Source organism: Canis lupus, chromosome 12 (genome assembly GCF_048164855.1).
Source record: "Canis lupus baileyi chromosome 12, mCanLup2.hap1, whole genome shotgun sequence".
Classification (NCBI taxonomy): domain Eukaryota; kingdom Metazoa; phylum Chordata; class Mammalia; order Carnivora; family Canidae; genus Canis; species Canis lupus.
Window position 1 is genome coordinate 44,436,969 of NC_132849.1, and position 19,923 is coordinate 44,456,891.

Genomic DNA, 19,923 nt, shown 5'->3' on the forward strand with positions numbered 1-19,923 from the left:
GAGAGCAGGGGCTAAAATGTGAAGTGCTTTAAAGGGCAGGTGTAGGAGTTCAGATCTTCGCTTGAAGGCAGTGAGGAGCCACTCATAGCTCCTGAGTAGGGAGGGGATGTGGCAAAGAAGTGTCAAGATGGATTTTCCTTGCATTCCTATTCAGGGGGTGGCAGTGGGAGATGGGGGGACCAGGAGGTTTCAATGCGCAGGGCCCTGTTGTCAAGTGCTCCGGCCCAAACTGGAGTCAGGAGGGGAGAGGGAAGAGGAGGGAAGAAAGAGTAGATACACAATGTGTGAGATGCTCTTGCATTTGTGGGCTGCAGCCATAAGCTCTGTGAGGGCAGGGATTTTTGTCTCTTGCTACTGTTATTTTCTCCACGCCTGGAAGCATGCTTGGCACATAACTGGCATTTACTTAATCTCTGTTGAGTGAGGCAGTTAAGGGAGGGAGGCATCAACAGGGAGCCTGAGGCCTGCAGCAGGCAGCGTCACACGACAGGGTAGCAACCCTGGTTGTCGTTGGAAGGGCACTGACCTGGGGCTTAGGGGACCTATTACAGGCCAGCTGCTGTGCCCAGTGGTCACAGCCCAGGCCTGTGGCCTGTCTGCATCCTTATGACCAATTGGACAGGATATGTGTGAACTCAGAACTTCTAACAGATTGGATCTGGTGGGGTTTTAATTAAACGAATCCACCAGGGACAGTCTGGCATGGAGAAAGTAATTCTACAGCACAATTTAAAGTGGGCTTGGCTGTCTCGGCAGATGGCCGGAGATACCAGTCCTCCTCTGTGTGCTTCTTGAAAGGCTGTGTCTGTAACTCTGGCATCTGGCTGGCCTGAGTCCTACACTTAACACTTTCTGGCTTTTTCTGTTTTGCCCATGGAGGAGAAGCAGGCATATGTTGGCATCTCCTTGTCAGACTCCCCCAAAAGGGGCTGAACTGCTTCCAACAAGAAGCCCTGTTGTGTCGTGGGGGTAGCAGTGGCCAGCCCAGGTGTTCCCTGTTGGCTGCACCATGTGTCCTGGAGCTGAGCCTGTCCAGAGCCCGGCTGCCTGAAATCTCACCCTTTAGGCAGTGCTCCAGGGGGGGCAGCATGGGCCCAAAGGGGCAAGGGTGCACAGAATTAAAGCACCCAACCAGGAGTCAGAGCCTTGGCTCGCATCCCGGCTCTTGCTACTACCTTGCTGTAAGACAGGAGTTGGCAAACTTTCTTCTATAAAGGGCCAGATAGTAAATATTTTAGATTTCATAGTCCATATGGCCTCTTGCAACTACTCGGCTCTGCCATTATATCAAGAAGGCAGCCATAGACAATATGGAAATGAATGGGTGTGGCTGTGTTCCAATAAAACTTTATTTATAAAAATCAGTGGATGGGCCAAATTTGGTTTCTGGGCCCTCGTTTGCTGAGTCTGCTGTAGGGCCTTTGTTAAGGCATGCCAGCATCCTAAGCCTCAATTTTCTTACCTATCAGATGGAATGTTAGATTAGAAGGTTATTTCTTCTCCAAGTTGTATTTTAGGATTTAATAAATTGCTAGCTCCCCTTGTCCCATGTACCATGCATAGGCCCAGAAGAGAGGAGTGAGTTTTGAGCAGGATCTCGAGCCCAGATCAGCATGTGAAATTGGTGTCCTCGGCTCTTGGAGGCCACAGCTACATTTCCACATTGGTGAACAGCACTCCTGCTTTTCTTCTTCCTGATGAGCTTCTATTCCTCCATCAAAGCCCATTTCAAAAATCACTCCCTCCATGAAGCCTTCCCTGATCCTACTTATCTAAATGAATCAGTTCTCCTGGAACCCTTTATTCATCACTCACCATGCCTCAAACATTCATTCATTCAACTAGCAGACTTTTTGAGTCCTTAATACGTACAGTGCTCTAAGTTCTAGAATAATAATATTTTCTGTTTAAAGGCAATTCTCTTTCCACTGCCCCAGGCTGTCCCAGGACTTCCACAGGAATGAGAGTCAGAAGACCTGGGCTCTGGTTCTAGCTGTGCCACTGGGTGATCATGGGCAAGATCCTACCCTTTTCTTGGCCTGGGATCCTATCAGAAATGAAGAGACTGGAGATGTTCTTGAGGCTCTGTGACATTCTAGGATTCTGGACCTCTAGAGGGGCCTTGTGCCCTGCCCCACAAACAGTGGAGAAAGCACAGTTGGGTCCCCATAACAATGGCATTGAGCCATTGGGTGCACATCAGACACACAGCTGCTGGGGCCTGCATGTCTGTGGAGCTGTGCCAGCCAGCCAGCCCTGAGCAGATGTTGAGGGTCGCATGAGAACCCTTGTATTGTCTTGGGATGGGGCTAGAACTTGCAGTGCTCTGAGTAATGTCCCCTAGCAGAGGCAGATGGCAGCCAAAGTGGACTCTTCAGGCACCAAATCATGCCCCTCACCACACCCGCATCCAGCCTCTTGGCACAGGAGGCCACGTGGAGTCAGGGAGGAGATGGCCACATGTCCTGCCTGGGTCTCCCAGGGCCAAGGTGGGCCAGGGCGCTCAGGGAGTCTTGTTGGTCTACAGGTTCCCCCTACTGACTGCTGAGCCCTGAGGGACCCCTAGCCACACCCCCAGTTAGCCCTGGAGCCTCGAGTCTTTGTTTCTTTTTGTTTTTTTGGATGCTTCTTTGTTTTTTCTTCCATCTCTTTTCTCTTTTCCTTTTTCTCTCCTCCCCCTCCTCTTTTTTTTTTTTAAATTAAATTATCTCAATTTTCTTTTCCTTTTTTTTTTTTTATTGGAGTTCAATTTGCCAACATATAGCATATTCTTTCTCTTCTTATTTTGTCCTCTCAGACTCCCACTGGACTCTGAGGACAGTGGTGGCGGCTAGTACTTCTTGGTAGCTCAGTGCCTGGCACACAGCTGCTGAGAGTCCTGGGGGTGGTGCTGGTAGTAATACAGTAGTGGTGGTAGTAATAGTAGTAAGTAATGAAGCTTGCATTTTTGAGCATTTGTGTGCCAGGCACTGTAAATAGCATTATTTTAATCTTCACAAAAGCCTATGAAAAGAGGTATTACCTCCATTTTACAGGTGAGAAAATGGAGGTACAGAAAGTTTGTGAAACTCATTTAAGACCACACAGCTGGTGGGTAGCTGAGTCAGGGTACAAACACAGGCCTATTGCCTTGCACAGACTAGTTTTCTAGCTGGAGGGACTGAGTCCAGTGGCTGGGTGACTTGGACAAGGCCACACAGGTATGTCGTAGAACCAGGCCTTCCTGCTCTTTCTTCTGCATCTTGGTGGCCTCCAGGCCTTCTGGACTGGGGTCAAAGCTGGTGCCCTCTCCAATTACCATTCCTCCTCCTTCCCATCCGGGCCCTTCTCCCAAGAAGCTGGACCTCGGCGTCCATAGAAGATGACCTCCCTGGCCTGAGCGAGAGGTCAGGAGGCAGTGGGGCACTCAAGAGCCAGCCCTGGGAGAGGGGACACAGCACTTTTGGAGACTGAGTGGAAGCAGGGGACCCAGGAAGGCTGTGATACCTGGCTGGTCTCAAGAACATCAGCTGAAAAATCAGAGAGGCAAAGATGGTTTCATTCCCTCTCAGCTTGTCTTAATTATTAGAACAAACGTTTCTTAAGCACCTCCTCTTTTGCGCCAGGCCCTCTCCTATGTGCCGGGAAAGGACATGGGACAAGGATGGCTTGGATTGTGCCCTCAAGGACCAGAAACAAGCTATTGGGTAGCTGAGAGAAGACCATCCCTTAGGTAAAGACTTTCCCCAGGATGTGCTGAGTCTATGCCAGAGGAACCATTCTGTGACAGGGGGACCGTGGGCACCCAGAAGCCAGAAGGGAGTTGGAAGGCAGAGCAATCTTGCCAACGCTCCTGTGACTGGGAACGTGGCAAGTTCTGTTCCGTAACACCTCCCTTGATACCTGGGAGCATTGTTCAGGGCGGGTGTGAACACTTGGCTGGTGCACAGCATTGCCCAGCCCTCGTTGTCACTGGAAACTGGGCCAAGTTTCCTGTCTGGGGCCATACTCTCTCCTTTGCCTCCTTCCTCCTCCATGCCCTTCTCCTCCCCCACTTCTGTCTTCTCCTCCTCCTCCTCCTTCTACCATTTACTATTTTATTTAAGTAAACTTTTAATTTTAGAACAATTCTAGATTTACAGAATTATCGTGAAGACCTTCCTTCCTTATTCATCACTCCCCGCCTCCCTGGTGCTGATGCAAAGCTGGCTGCTGGGTTCCCGCCCCCCTCCCCCTGCCTCCTTCTTCCCCAGAGCCTTTTGAGGAGGCTTCCTCTGGCTCTGGCCCCAGAGCATCCCCTTCTCTCAGCTCTCTGCACAGCATCCGTCTCTGCCACTCACTTGCCTCTCTTGGCAGACACTGCCTGGCATATTTACCCACCTCCTAATGCACAGCGATGCCTCTGTGAGCGAAGCTTCTTTTATTCAAGTCTCCTTGTGCAGCAAGCAGGGAGGGGGCCTGCTGGCCAGGGGGGTGCTGGACACTGGACCAGGTTTCTAAGAGGCAGTCAGGGCTCAGGCTTGGCCCCCACTGGGTGGAGACTTGCCTCCTGGCCCCCGCTCCATGTGGCTGGCTGTGGGTTGGCAGGTGGGAGGAGGGAGAGGATGATGTATGAGAGGAAGGTGGGTTGGGGGGAGAGCAAGGGAGGGCAATCCCAGGACAGAATAGGGCCTGTGCTTCTTCTGCCCTTGGTGCCCCTACTGCTGAGGACAACAGTATCTGGTACCCCAATGCCCTGGGGTTAATGACCTCTAATCCTCACCATGACCTTCAAGGTAGGAGTATTAGCCCCATTTGGATGAGGAAACCAAGCCTCATGGAGGCTAAAGGAGACCTGCCCAAAGTCATACTGATAAAAATTGGCAAAGCCAAGATTCAACATAGATTTTTGGCCTTCAGAGTCCAGGCACTGTCAGGTGTCCCTGGGACTGTGCACGTTGTTTATTGAGCATGGAAAGTGTGTCCAATGGGCTGTCATCCTAAGATCGCTGTAAGCTCTTCAGGGCAGGACAGTGGTTGTTCAAAGTGTGAGGAGGGAAGTGGTGTCCCTCCAAAGGCTAGTCCTTTCCATCCCAGGGAGCAGCCCTTTGGAGGTCTCTTTGTAGACTACTAGGATGCTTCAGTATAGCCCTGAGCTAGACATAGCAGGAAGTGAGGAGGGGGCAGCTAGAGGGCAAAGGGCCAGGGCCCTGAGGGAGGCTGTCTTTGGTGGACATGGCTGGAGTGCCTGTCCCCTTCCTGTAACACCCTTAGACCTTGGCCAAGGCCAGTTGACCTCGAGGTGGCCTCTGATCCAAGAGGACCCAAGCTATCAACTGGGCTGAGCCAATCAGGTTACCTTTCCCAGGAACTGTGATTATGGGCTGACAAGCTGGTCAGCTTTGCAGGGCTGAGCTGCAGAGTTATAACGAGTTGGGTCCTGGTGGGCCCATAGTGAGCCAAAGTCACACGTGAGTCAGAGTTTCAGAGGAAGAGAAACAGAGTGACTGGGCACAGCAGAAACAGGGGTGTTGTAGAGAGAGGGAGGGATGGGCCTGGGTTTCTGATTACTGGCCTTCACACTGGCTAAGCATTGCAGGTCTGTTTACGTGCACTGGCCCAAAGGGGCACTGCGCCTTTGCTAAACTCAGCTGCGACACATGGAGGGGCTGGGCTCCCAAGCACTGAACAAGGTGTGCCCTTCGAGGTAAGCAGCACAGCAGAAAGGCCTTGGCTGGGTTTCAGGAGACCCACATGAGCACAACACTCCACATTATTTAGGAACATTTCAGTTGGTTCTGTGTGGCCTGCTGGGCAGGGGTGGTCTGCATTCAATAGCTGGGGAGAGTGAAACCTGGGAAAGTGGGTGTCTCACACAGGGTTAGAGCCCCAGAGCTGGTCCTGAGACCCAGGTCTCCTGATTCCAGGCCAGCTGCCTCTCCCACAGCTGACACTGCCTCTCCGATCCCCTCTCTTGCTGGCCTGGGGTTTAGAAATACAGTGTGTAAAGTACCTAGTACAAGGTCTGGCGCATGTAGAGTCTCAGAAAGTAGGAGCTGTTATTATTGTTATTACTTTTTTTTGAGCACAGCTCTGAGCCGTCACTCACCATTCAGAAGCCTTCCTTAGTTCCCCAGTGTACAGACATAGTCTAGGGGGTCCTGGTCCAGCACATGGACTGTATGGCCACAACTTTACCCCCTACCAGGCCTGCTCTCTTCTGACTCCCCTCTCTTGCGAGGGTTCCCTGCATCCTTTCCACACTTCATCTCTGAGCCCTTCCTCATATTGCAGCTACCTGGGATGCCCTCCTTCATCTCTCTTGCCCTCCAGGGACAGCTCCAGGGCCACCTCCTTGGGCACACCTTCCCTTGCCCCCACCATGCTCTGCGAGATGTTAGGCTTTTGCCGGGAGGTGGGTCTCTCTCCGCTGGCCCACCTTGCCCGCTGTCCATAGTGGAATCCCAGCAGATGTGGGAAGCTGGTCTTGATGGATGGGTTGGGTTTGTTGTGGGGGTCTTGGAGTGAGTGTGGCTCCCGTAGGCCCTGTCTCTACCACCTGCTTCCATACTCTCCTTTCTGGTCATGGCTAGTGGCCCAGACAACTCTGGGCTGGCAGGGAATTTGGGAACAGATGCCAGGAGATGTGAAGGAGGCTTTTCTTAGGCTCAGCACTCTCCCCAGGGCTCAGGAGCTCAGATGGTGCAGACTGGCATAGTGCCCAGGAGCAGAGGGACTCCAGGCAACAGGGACTTCAGCCTGGAGCCAGCTGCTGGGACCTTCTCTTCCTCTGAGCCAGCCTGCAGATGTGGTGTCCCCACCCCCACTAGTCTCACAAACACGTGTGCACTCACAACCACATGCTCACACACACGCTCACTCCAACACCCCACAGGACCCCACAGTAGCCTCTTGGCATGGTTCCGTCCACCATCCAGAGCAGAGCATGTGAGAAGCAGATGGGCTCTGGGGCGGACAGGGAGGCAGGAGAGTCTGTACCTCAATAAAGGAAGAAGGAGCCCTTCCCAGGACCTGGCCTCTGGGCCCTGCTGTTCCTTCAAGTCATTAAGGATTTAAAGTCCCCAAATCTGTTCTGTATGTTGGCAAATTGAACACCAATAAAAAATAAATTTATTATTAAAAAAAAAAAAGTCCCAAAAAAAAAAAAAAAAAAAAAAAGTCCCCAAATCCAGCCCCTCCCCCACAAAGATTCTTCCCAGAGGCTAAGATTCCATCACTCTCCATGGAAACACGTTTCACTGAACCCTACGCCCTGTCGGAAATGCTCCTTAGGCGGAATGAAATGACCAAGGCTCAGGCCCTGTCCTTTCAGCCTGTTGTCCTCAGTGGAGACAGTGAGCAGCTGTCCCCATCCTTGGGGACACTGCCCTTCACACCGAGACAGAGGCAGACGCTCAGCCCCCAGCCTGCCTCCCGCTGCCTGGCTCACCCTGGCCTTGCCACCTCTCTTCTGACCTCTGATTTCCCAGCCTTTCCAATGGTCTCTCACTCCGCCACCCTCCAAGCCCTGCATCCTCACGGCTGTTCACGGCACAGGCACACAGTCGGGGATAATAGGAGAATGACTTCAAGGCTCCCATGGCCCATAGAGGCTGTCTATTTAAGCTTCGGTGCCCTGAGCGTGCTTTTTATGGGGCCAAGAGTTCCAAGCTGGGCAGCGTCCCCAGGACCCAGGCCTACTCCCCAGCTGCTGCTTTGCACTCCTGCCATGCTCCCCACTCCACCCCACCCCAGTGTGGAGTCTGGGCGAGCTAGCCTTCCCTGCACTTGCCTTTATTCACATGATTAAATGCCTGTCACTGCTCCCTCCTCCCCAGTTCAAAACAATACTAGCTGACTTTTATATAGTGCTTACTACGTGCCACATTGTTCTAAGTGAGCTCGTACATGTTCCTCTTTTCATCCTCAAACAACCCTATTTGGTAGGTACTATCATTATCCCCATGTAAAGATGCAGGAACTGAGCCTCAGCTGGGTTAAGTGACTTGCTCAAGGTCATACAGCTAGAACATGGCCAAGGGAGGCTCTGCTCATTTCTCACTTCTCCCATTCAGAGGAGGAGAGACTCCCTTCTCAAGCTGACCCCCTAACTGCACTCTGGCCCAGCCCTGGCCTCTTCCTCCTGGCTTCGCTTCTGGAGGCACACCCTCCCTGTCCCCATGCCCCCCCACCCCCATTTGGAGGTATTTTCAAACTAAGCTCTGCTAGTGTCTCACTATTGGCCTCAAGTTTTTTCAAAAAGAGAAGGGAGGGAGACAGGCCCAGCATGCTCTTTCCTCGGTCTTAGTACACTGGCCCCCACGCCCCCTGGAGAATTGCTTCCCCTCTCACCCCTCGGTCTCCCCCCACTTCACCAAGACTACTCTTGCTGAAAACCTCAGGAATTTCCTGAGTCCCAGACCTAGTGAGGTGGAGCTGTGCTAGCTACACAGCTCTCTAGGACAAATTAGAAAAAAAAAAAAAAAAAAAAAAAAAAAGGGTCCCTCTGGGTGGATGCAGCCTCTGGGAGTGCGTAGCCTGGTGAGCAAGCTGAACTTCAGCTTCCCAACCCATCAGCCAGATTCTACTGGACAGTGCACAACCTGGACAACCACACATGGTGGTCTTGAATGTTGGCATCCTTATTACTCTTCATATTCTGGCCACACTCAGCCCTCATGTCCAGTCTTCCTCTGATTTCTTTCTGGACACCTCCCACTCCTGCTGCTGCTAGCCCTTTGCAGTTTCATCTGATGCACCCTGATTGTAAGAGTGGGCCAGGACTTTGCCTGAGCTGCTCTGATCCTGGCCCCCAGGGAAGACCACCAAGATATTGCCTCCAGCTCCACCCCAGGCTCCACGTGGCTGAACTAAGATACCCAAGTCTGGTGTGACAACCTAAAAGACGACGTTCTCCCTGATGTTGGCTCTCTCTGTACTGCCCAATTCTTGTCAGTGTCCTCATTCCTCAGTCAACCAGACTGAACACCTTGTCTTCCTTTCTTCTTTTTCTCCCACACCTGGCCCCAGCCATTCCTTCTTCCTTTTTTTTTTTTTTTTTAAGATTTATTTATTCATTCATTCATGAGAGACACAGAGAGAGGAAGAGACAGAGGCAGAGGGAGAAGCAGGTCCCTTGCAGAAAGCCTGATGCGGAACTTGATCCCAAGACCTGGGATCACACCCTGAGCCAAAGGCAGATGCTCAACCACTGAGCAACCCAGGTGCCCTGCCATTCCTCCTTCTTATCCTGTCCTTTCCTTCTGTTCCTTTAGCCACTGCTGTGGTCCTGGCACTCTCCCTTTTCAGCAGCTGGGCTTGGGCAGTGGTTCCTGACCTGCACTCCCCCCCCCCCCCCCTGCAGCTTCCAATTCCTTCCCCCAACCTTCCCCACACCAACTTCCAGACTATGCTCCACTTTGCTCCCTGCTCAAAATGTCACTCCTATGCTCAAAAACCTTCCGTGACTCCCCATTGCCTTCAGGGAAAGAAGCCCAAACTTTCAACCTGCCTTTCAGTGTCCTCTACCATATGTCATATCTCTCTGGGCTTAACTATTGCTCTGTAGCTGAGGAAAGCGTTTTGGAGCTAACCCTTGGCAGTGCTTTTCCATAGCTGAGCTCTCTGGAAGGCTGCCAGGGAGGAGGTGGGCAGGGGGAGGTGCTGGGGCAGGGGTGGCTCTGCCCTCGCCGCCCCCATGCCAAGCAGAAGCCTTTTAATGGGCACCAGCAGCCTGACAGCTGCCCTGCACCCCGGGCAGCCTGGATTAGTGCTCGGCCAAGCTGAAAATGTGGAAGGCGGGTCTCAGGGCAGGTGGGTAAGAGACGGAGGGCACTGAGGAGCCTCTGGCAGACTGGAGTTCCCCGCCCAGGGAGAAGGCAGGGCTTCCAGGGAGTTTAGTGGAACAGAGGAGGGGGCATGTTTGAATGGGGAGCTTAGCCAGGATTCCCTCCTGCTTGTGTAGCGCTGCAGTTTCTTGCTCTTTCTAGTATTGGACAGTTAGGGAGGCAGATATGGCCATCACTCTCCTTCTCAGGAAGCTGAGGTTTGGGCAGGTGAGGTGACTTGGTCAAGGTCACGCAGCATGTGCATCAGAGTAAAGATGGGGATGTGGGAGTTTCTGGGGTGGGGGTTTCCCGCTGCCAGCCCACCTGCTCGCCCCAGGCCGGACCCAGCCTCTCAGAGCAGCAGGAACTTCCTCACCATCCAGTGAGGGGCTGGTTAACTCTGGCACCCCGTGGCGGGGGGGCCCAGAGGAGGGGCACATCTTGCCCTGCTCCATTCCTGGCCCAAATTGGCACCAGCACCTGGGAGGGGCAGCTGGCCAGCCACGTGCCAGTGTTACTTTAAAAATAAACCAGGGAAGAACGAGGCTTAAAAATAACCCCGGGGATGTGTGAGGAGCTAATTACTACTGCAGCCCCCTGTCAGGACTTCAGGGAGCGTGGGCCCCCTGGTGCCTGAGTGTTGGGTCCCCTCTGCTGAGCTCTTCCAGTTGGGAGCCAGGTCACAGCACAGCCAGGGCCAGGCGGGGCCTCAGAATCTGAGGGTAGGAGCTGGAGATGGCTCTGGGCATCCTGGACGGCCTCCTTCATCTCGGTCAGGACACGGAGGCAGGGGCAGGAGGAGATCACCCAGGCTGGCCAGAGAGAGCCACGTGCCCTACATCCCATCTCGCAGACCCAGGCTCCCCCAACCCCCCCAGAAAGTTGCAGATCCCCCACCCTTGGCAGAGGGTATGAGGGGATCCTGCAGTGACAGTGGGATGGGGGAGGGGGACATGGGGCCCAGCTGAGGATGCAGCTGAGGACAGACTTGCAGGATCAAAGAGAAAAAGCAGAGCTTACCCCAAGGAGGGAGGCAGAGGCCAGGACTGCTGGAAGCTGACAGAAATGATCAAAGGACAGAGATGGATGGGAAGGTGGAAGCAGATGTGGGGAGCAGCAGCAAGGGGAGACAGGCAGCTGGGAGCTGGCTGGGAGGCTACTGTACCATGAGCAGGGGCTTTGGGGTCAGCCGGGCCTGGAGCTCCTGAGCCGATAACTGTGCTGGAACTTGGACCTCATTTGCATAATGGACATAATGATAACTTCTCATGGGCCTCCGCAGGGGGCTAGTGAAGCATTTATGAAGAGGCCTGGGGACAGGGAGCTGCAATGTTCTCTCCCAGCCTCTCTTGGAATCCGGTCCGCCCCATCCACCTCCCGCTCCCCAGATAGAAAAGTAGCCCCTTCCACCTTCCAGAACGGGCTGTGGAAGGCGGCACTGTGTTTTCACAGTCAGTGTCTCCCATGGCCACCAGGCTGCCAAACGCACCGGTTGTTTCCCTGTGGTCATCTGACTTGATTTCCCAGCAGCAGCTGGCAGCTGACAGCTCCCTCTCTCCCGAAACAATGCTCTTGCCCTCCAGGTTCCTCTCCAGGGTCTGGTAGACCCCCTTTCCTGCTCCCTCTCCCCCGCAGTATTGGGGATGGGGTGGGGGTGGTGTGCTGCCCTCCCCAGGGACTTTTCTCCCCCGCTCTCCCCTCTTTCCAGCTCATCCCATCTCACTGGGTGACTTTAAATATTATTTCCATCTGATAACTCCCAAATGTGTTCCCTGGAGCTCCAGACTTGTCTATCTCACAGCCCACAGGGACTTAGCATCTCAAAATTAACCTGTGTGTCTAAAAGAGAAGTCTCATCTCTTTACCAAACCTGTTACGTTCCCTGTTTTCTGTCTCAGACAATGCTTACCCTCCATCCAGTTGCTCAGGTCAAAGCCCATCCTTGACTATCCTCTTTCCCTGATGCCCACAGCCATCTTCCACCCTCCTCTCCCCCATCTCAGGCATCTTATCCTGCATCAGGTCCAGCCACTAGGCCCTGATGCACACCCCCAATCCACACCTGCTCACCACGTCCACAGTCTCCCCGCATCCAACCCACCCTCATTCTCTCAGGACACTGGAAGCTTCATAGGTCTGCCAGCTTCCCTCTTGAACTACAGCCACCTGACTTCCAGAGAACAGCTACGGCGATCTGGTAAAAACTTCAGTCGTATCACATAACAGCCCTGCTTAAAGCCTTCCAGGGACTTCCATTACACATTGAGTAAAATCCAAGCTCTTGACCATGTGCTCCATGGTCCTGAAAGCCCCAGCTCTTCTATGCTTGCGCCTCTAGGCTCAGTACGCCTAGTCCACTGCCCTTTCTGCTCCTGTTTCTCAAATATGCCAAACTCTGGCCCACCTGGGAGCTTTGCATTTACTTCCCTGCCCCACACCCTCATCACAGGCTCTTCTTGATTTTTGCATCATAGAGACTCCTCCTGGGAAGGATTGTCCATCCTTCTCTCTGCCATATCCTCTTGTTTTTAAAATATTTATTTATTTATTTTTAGAGACAGAGAGAGGGAGGGAGAGAAAGAGAGAGAATGAGCAGGGGAGGAGGCAGAGGCAGTGGGAGAGAGGGAGAGAATCCCATGCAGACTCCCCACTGAGCACTGAGTAGGGCTTGTTCCCACCACCCTGAGATCATGACCTGAGCTGAAATCAAAAGTCAGATGCTTCACTGATTGGGCGACCCAAGGACCCTACCACATCCTTTTGTTTTACTGTCTCCTGGCACTTGGTACTAGTGAGATGATATTTATTTGTGATCATATAACTCAGTTTATTCACTACCTACTTCCTCTGAAATGTAGATACTGTGAGGACAAAGCTGGGACTTTGGGACCTAGTATGGTGCCTGACTCATGGAAGGTGCTCAGGAAAATGAAGGGAATGGAGGGATGATTGTGTGGTTATTGAGCCAGTGGAATGGGCCAGGAGGCTGGGTCTGAGAGAGCCAGTTCTATGATTGAACTGCTGGTGGCTGGGGAGGGTCACGTTCTATCTCCCTCTGGCCCCAGCCCTGGGTCTCAGTCTCCTCATCTGGAAGAGGGAAGTTACACCAAATCTACAATTCTCAAAGAATCCAAAGGACCCCAGGAATTGCTGCGATGCCATCCAGTGCCAAGGTGAGTCCTTGTTCTGCATGACTATGCTGGTGTCAGCACTCTGAACTCCACCCCCTTTCTAGCCAAGGCTGAGGAGGATGCTTGCCATGGCCTTGGGTTGGCCTGTGTATGTTCTGCAACAGGGAATCATGTGATGTGCCATAAACATTCTGAGATATTAAACTCTTGTGAGGACCCAGGAGCTAACCCTGGCCCCTCAGAGATCTAGCAGGTCACTGGTCTAGGTGGGATGTTGAAAGTTGGTCCATGAGCAGGACTTTAGCTCCCAGGGCCCTGAGAGTCTCTGAGCTAGCCTAGAGCCAGGATTGCAGGACTGGCCACCTGCAATACTGAATATTTGGAAACTTGGATGTTTCCTAAGTGCTCACCCAGGACCGGCTCAGGTCTAGAGGCATCCTGGGAAAAAGAGTGTCTGCAGCCTCTCTCCTGGCCACCCCCTGTCAGACAGCGCTAGCTCTCAGCACCACGGCTGCCTCCCACACCCCACCCACGACTACTATGGGAGCTGTTGGCTGTGGGTGCCGCCCTTTCCGGTGGGAGGCCCCTGCATTCCAGCTGTCCCAGGGGCTGGGGCAGTGGACTTGCTCTGCTGATAAGCGGGACCTCCGCCACAGTCAGAAATGCTCTCTTTCCAAAAGGGGTGACTTGGAGGTCCTGTACAGAGCTCTATTCTTGGGGCTGGACACAGAGGAAGTCCCTCCAGGGCTCAGCCAGCATGCATGGGGTGAAGTGGGGACATGAGTATAATGCTGGGTAGTGCGCTTCTTAGGAGGGCTGGAAGTGGAAGTAGAGGCCAGGAGTAGGTTCAACAGAGAACAGAGATGGTCAGAGCTATAAGGGGCTCAGACACAGCAGCCCAGTCCCTCACAGAGAAGGCCGGGGGCAGGGGGCATGGGACTTGCTGTGGGTCTCTCAGGCAGGTAGGAGCTGAGAGACAGTGGAGGGGATTGTGTGTCCCACTTTCCTTAGCTCAGCTACAGGAGGAGAAATCATTAGTCATGGCTCAGAGAAAGGACACGTAGCCCACCTCTGTGAATCCGGTAGCTGACCCTGAGGGACAGGCAGGGGACACGAGGGCCTCTTTAGTGCCCAGGGAAGATGAGTGCTTCCAATTCTGGGGTGCTGAGCTGGGCATGACACCCAAGGGGAGGGCTGCCAATGAACTTGGGTCTAGGTTTCTCTCTCTCTGGCCCTACCTGGAAGTGGACCCAAGACCAAGAGCCGCCCCAGAGGGTCTTACCCTGTCTAACTCTCACTGTGGAAAATCCATGATACATACTGAAAATCCGTACTCACTGCAGAGTGAGCCACCTGGCTCTGCCAGACCAAAGGCCCCCATTTGTTCCCAGGTGAGTGATACTCACATGACTAAGGGGCCTCCCTGGGGCTGATATCTCTTCCCTGGGGTCGAGGGCAGCCTGAGAGCTAAAGCTGTGAAGATGGAACCTGTCTCCAGGGCCCGACTGAGCCTCTCAGTCCTCTTTACCTGGGGGTGGTGGGCACTGGGCCTTCTCCTGGGGCCACCCGCTGACTCTTGCTGTCTCTGCCACCTGGCTTACCCTAGGAGCTTTGGCCTGTGAACTCTAAAGAATCTTCCTTAGCCACCCCTCGAATGTTTCTTAAGTCCCAAGGAAACCCAGAAAGAAAATGCTAGCCGCGGGCTGGCAAGTGGTCCAGCCTCCGAAGTACAGAATGCTGATTCTAATGATCTTTTTCTCTCCTGTGCTTCCCAAACCTGGCTGCAGGTCCCTTCATAGGGGACTATTTAAAACTTGCAGGGCCCCGGGCTTAGTTCAGGCCTAATGAATTGAGTCCTAGGCCCAGGCCCTGACACCCATCACTCTGGTTCCAAACAACGGCTGGTACTGGGACAAGCTTTCTCCACTGGGGTGCAGGGCCATCTTACCTGTCCCTCCACACACCGGGGAGCAGGCAGGTGGCTTGCCCAAGTTAGCCTTGACACAGCCCCCTCTCTCACTCACTGGCCACTCCTAAGAATCATCACTCTGTTCTCATTTCTAGTCTTAGGTTTCCATCCTGCTCAGAACTATGGTGTTGACAAACGTGTGAGACTAAGACCACCCCCCCCAATACTCCCTCCAAGGGCTGACATGCACTTCTACAAGGCCCCCACATCCCTGCCATGGGAATAACCCATGTTCAGCCACTGTCTAGGAGGTGAGGGCACCCATGTTCCAAGGGGAGAGGGTGGTTTAGGTCTGGGGGGTCCTGACTTGACTCCTGCTCCTGTATCACTGCCTTAGGATTGTAGGAAGTGGCTTTAGGCTCCCCAGTTTGGTTTCTTTATTGGCAAAGTAGGAATAATGATACCTGGGTTGTCAGGAGCCTCAGAAGAGAGTCTGTATGACCAAGGGCTTTCTAAGCCAAGAGCAGGGCGTGCTTTACCCATCCCCATTCTGCTGCTTGCCAGCAGTGTGCCTTTGCGTGCATTCTCTAACCTCTCTGAGCCTCAGAGTCCTTGTCTGTGAGATGGGGATTGTAACAGTGGCCCCGTCGCCCTGAGGATCGAATGTGGTGATACACATAATGGGCTCAATCCAGAGAAACCTCCCAGCAAATGGCAGCTTTGGCTTCTAACCGTGGAAACTGAGGCAGGCTCTGCGGGGAGTGGCTGCTCCACATCAGGTCTAAGACCTGGAAGAACAGCCCAAGGCAAACCCCTCTGGGTGCCTCCATCTGAGGTTTGCTCCTGCCTGTAACCGCCTGCCCCCAAGGTCCCGGGGAGCTCCTCTGCACTAGCAGGAGGCCTGGAGCCATCATGGAGGAGAGGACCACTTCCTGTCTGAGAGCCTGGTGTCCTTCTCTCTGGGCGGTTCTACTGGGGCCTGACACAGTTTGGGTCTCTGGAGAGAGCCCCCAGACAGTCCTGTGGCTGGAGGGCTGGAATGTGCCTCTCTGGAAGTTTCTGAGATGGTTATTTCTGCATTGGAGCTGTGGTCAGGAGGCCCTACACATTCTTGAGGAGGGACAGTGAGTCTGTGCCAAGCTGGGAAGCCTTGAGCAGAGATGAAGGGGTCTGAGAGCCAGTGTCTGGGGTTGTCCATGAAGGAAATATCCACACAGTATTGTGTGACAGTATCTTCTCCAGCTGAGTGCTGCCCCCAGGGCTCCTGCATTCTATCCATAAAACTGGTTTCAGTCTGGGCTCCAGAGTGGCTTTGTGGCCCAGAAAAGGAAGTGTGGTGACAGGAGTGCGGGAAGCACTCCCAGGGGACTGAGGTCTGCTGGGTGACCAGGGCGAAGGTGAAGGGAGATGGTCAGGATTCAGGTTCATCACCCCCTGGTCCAGCTGGAATCCTGGGGGCGCCTACTAGTTCAGCTGGGGTTATGAGGGAACCCATGGGTTCAACCAATGTCAGGAAGGCACTTGCTATCCAACTAAGGTGATCCACTGCTTCAGCCAGGGTCACGAGGGCACCCAGTGGTTTGACTAGGAATATGGGGGCACCCACTGTCAGGATCCAGGCAGGAGAACACAGGCTGGGGACTGCACTTCCCTCTTTCAGTGCCTGTGCAACCAGGTCCACCCACCAGGGTCCAGAAGTCAGCCCCTGGAGGGGCTGCCCCTGCCACTTTCCTTGGGTACACTCATGTCCCATGCTGTTTCCTCATCTAGAAAGTTCTCACAACCCATCATCAGACACCTACCAGAGTCCTCACTCCTCATTCAAACTCCCTCAAGTGCTACCTGCTACAGGAAGCCTTCTCAGCTCCCTATTCTGTGTCACTCTACTAGGACTTAGCATATATTACATTCAACTTGTGGTTTCAGGATTCCACTAGACCAGAGGCTCCGTGGGGAAGGAGCTGGCTCTTGGTCATCTATTCTTTCTGTGCCAACTATAGCGCCTAGTACTCGGGAGATCTCAACAGTATTTGAAGGTTTAGGAGTCCCTCTTCTAGTATTTGGACTCTCCAGGCTGCCCCCTGGAAGGTCAAGAAATCAAAGAATCTCAGGGTTGGGAAGACTCTTAAAAGCCATTTATTGTAACCCCCAGTCTGATATATGGATAGTGTGACGATCTTTTTTGACACATCAATCTGCTTAGGTTAAAGCCCTTAGTTATAAATCAAATGTTAATTTAGAGGTTGCTGTGAGGCATTTTGTAGTTGTAATTAAAGTCCATAATCAGTTGACTTTAAAGAAGGGATATTATCTTAGATAATCTGAGTGGGCCTGATTCAATCATTTGAAAGGGTTTAAGAGCCAAGCTGAAGTTTCCCTGAAGAAGAAATTCTGCCTATGGATGGCAGCTTCAGCCCATGCTGGAAAGACTTCCAGCTTCCTAACGGTCTGCTCTACGGATTTCAGACTTGCCTAGCAGCCACTATCACCATATAGGCCAATTCCTTGTAATATGTCTCTTAATATGTATCTCCTACAGGTTCTGCTTCTCTGATGGAACCCCAACTGATACAGATATCCTCTGCAGCTTGCCCACCCAGTGTTTTCTTGTATGCTTCCTGTGATGGGAGAGGTCACCAGCTCACAAGGCAGCATAGTTCATTTTTGGTCAGCTTCAACTCTAACAAGTTACATTTATATTGGACTTGATTAAGTCTTTATATGAACTTGACCCACTGGTGCTGGTTCAACCCCTTGGGCCCAATAAGCCCAAGGTTGGTTCTTTTATCTTGTAGCAGCCCAGCAGATATTTGAAGGCAGCATGCATGCTCTCCACACTTGTCCGTGCCAAGTCTCCCTCATTTGGCATGCTGCTCCCCTCCTCTGACTGTTCCCCAGGTTGTTGATGTCCATCTTAAAGTCTGGCTGCATTCCACGCCATTGCTGACAACAGGATGAGTGTATCTAGTAGCCATAGGATCACGGGCCTGGAGACCTCCATTGTCCTTTGCTGTATGGATCCCAGCCCACAGGAAGCTGGGGCTCTTCTTGAAAGAAGAAATGAGGGGCACCTGAGTGGCTCAGTGATTGAGTGTCTGCCTTTGGCTCAGGTTGAGTGTCTGCCTTTGCCTGGGGTCCTGGGATTGAATCCTACATCAGGCTCCCCACAGGAAGCCTGCTTCTCCCTCTGCCTATGTCTCTGCCTCTCTCTGTGTGTCTCTCATGAATAAATAAACAAAATCTTCTTTGAAAAAAAAGAAGAAATGACACCAAACCTCTCTTAATGGTGATTGGAGGCTGCACTGCCCCTTGGGATTTGGTGTAGTCACCATGAGGTCGGAGCCAGTAACCCACTTGGACATTTAATCTCGGGCACACATCTTCCATGGATCTGAGGAGCTTCCCTGGCAGATGGGGGAGGAATAGAGGCCAGTTGAGGACAGCAGATGCCCGTTTGCATGCTTCTCCATGGGGCAAGCCCTTCTCACTCCTCTCCTCCCTTCTCCCCACCCACATGACCACACAGTCTGTGGGTTCAATGCCTCGTGAACCCCACAGTCTGTGGGTTCAATGCCTCGTTAGCCTCCATGGCTGGTTCTTGTGGGGCGAGCCACAGCCTCTCTCCAGACTCAGAGTAGGGATCCACCAGCTCTTATGCCACTGGCTCTCATATTCCACAGCCAGATTCCTAGGGATTTTTCGAGCTCTACACATTCTTGTTCTTAAAACCATAGTCCACACTTCAAGTCTATTCCCCAAAGTCATGTCTCCAGGTTGTTTAGATCCTCACTACTCAAAGTGAGGACTATGAATCTACAGCATCATTGTCCCGGGGGTGGGGGTGGGGGCTTGTTAGAAATGCAAAAATCTCAGACCCCACCCCAAACCTACTGATCAGAATCTGCATTCAAACAAGATCAACCAGGTCTTTCCCTGCACAGTAGTGTTTGCAAAGCATTAATGTATCCATACTGCTGAGCAGGACTTCTTTGGTTCCCCTGTGGAGCATCTCCTCTGTACAGATGGGAAGACTGATGCATTCCAGGGAAGGGTCTGCTCCTCCCACGAGTTCAGGGGCAGCAGAAGAGAGAGAAAGCTGGAGGGTTTGTCTAAGGGGGGAGAAAGAACCCTGTTTCTAGCTCCCAGGCAAGTCTCCTGCTTTGAATTCCCAGCAGCCACGTGCCCCCTCACAAAGGGGTCCTGTATGTCACTGGAGGAAGAAGGGGGACGCAGGAGCAGTGAGAGGCCAGCTTTTGTGAAGGCAGAAGGTGGGAGCTTGGCCGAAGCCTGGCAGGGGCCCCGGGAGGCCACCGGACCAGGAAGACTGGAGCTGATGGCTCTAGGTGGCAGCTGCGGCTGGCTCTGGGAAACGGGAAGGTGAAGGTGTGACATGCGCAGTAGCTGGGGTGGGCTGGCTCCAGGTGTCTCCAGGAGCTGCCTGGGAACCACCTTAGCAGGGCAGTTTCTGGACAACGAGGAAGTGTGGACCAGCCAGGAGGCAGTGGCATCACTGGGACCCTTGACTGCTCTCTCTGCAGCAGACAAGGGTCTCAAAAGGCATTTGTCATGTGGCTCTCTGAGGACTGGAGGCTAACAGGAGGGTCAGGAGGGGACCCGGGGCAAGCAGAAAGGCTGGCTGGCAGCTTGCTCTCTTCTTTAAGAGACTGCAGGGCAGGGGGGTGGGTGGCCGGCAGGAACACCAAGTGAGGCGTCAGTAAACAGGGCTTCCAGGCAACTCTGAAACTAACTGTTTCAGTGTAGCCTTGGCCATGTCCCTTCTGTGATCTGAATTTCAGCTTCCCCTTCATAAAGCAAGAGGGTTGGAGCTAAAAATCTGATTTCTCTTTGGGCTAAATGTTCTTGAGGGCTTGAGATCCTGATGCTGAGGCCATCACTGAGTGTCCTGCAAGGACCCCGGTATCCCATCCTGCATCATTTGTGACATTCACAGAAGGGACAGCAGGGGCTCCTTGGAGGGGAGGAGCCGCATGGCTCTGAAAAGATACTCCCTATGGCCCTGGGGGTAAGCCCTGGCGCTATCATTTTATATTTGTAGGATCCTGGGCCAATTTTCCACTTCTCTGAGCTTCCCTGTCCT

At 53.0% G+C, this 19,923-nt stretch overlaps 1 protein-coding gene and 1 long non-coding RNA gene across 2 annotated transcripts in view; one reads left to right on the forward strand and one right to left on the reverse strand.

Annotated features, from left to right (window-relative positions):
* Positions 1-19,923, reverse strand: part of KCNK3 (potassium two pore domain channel subfamily K member 3) — a 38,309-nt gene that overhangs the window by 12,262 nt on the left and 6,124 nt on the right. The gene's annotated exons all lie outside the window — the stretch shown is intronic.
* On the forward strand, positions 9,637-18,094 carry LOC140600719 (uncharacterized). The gene is made up of 3 exons (XR_012003882.1): positions 9,637-9,771; positions 12,851-12,958; positions 17,365-18,094. It is a non-coding gene; the product is annotated as an uncharacterized lncRNA (long non-coding RNA).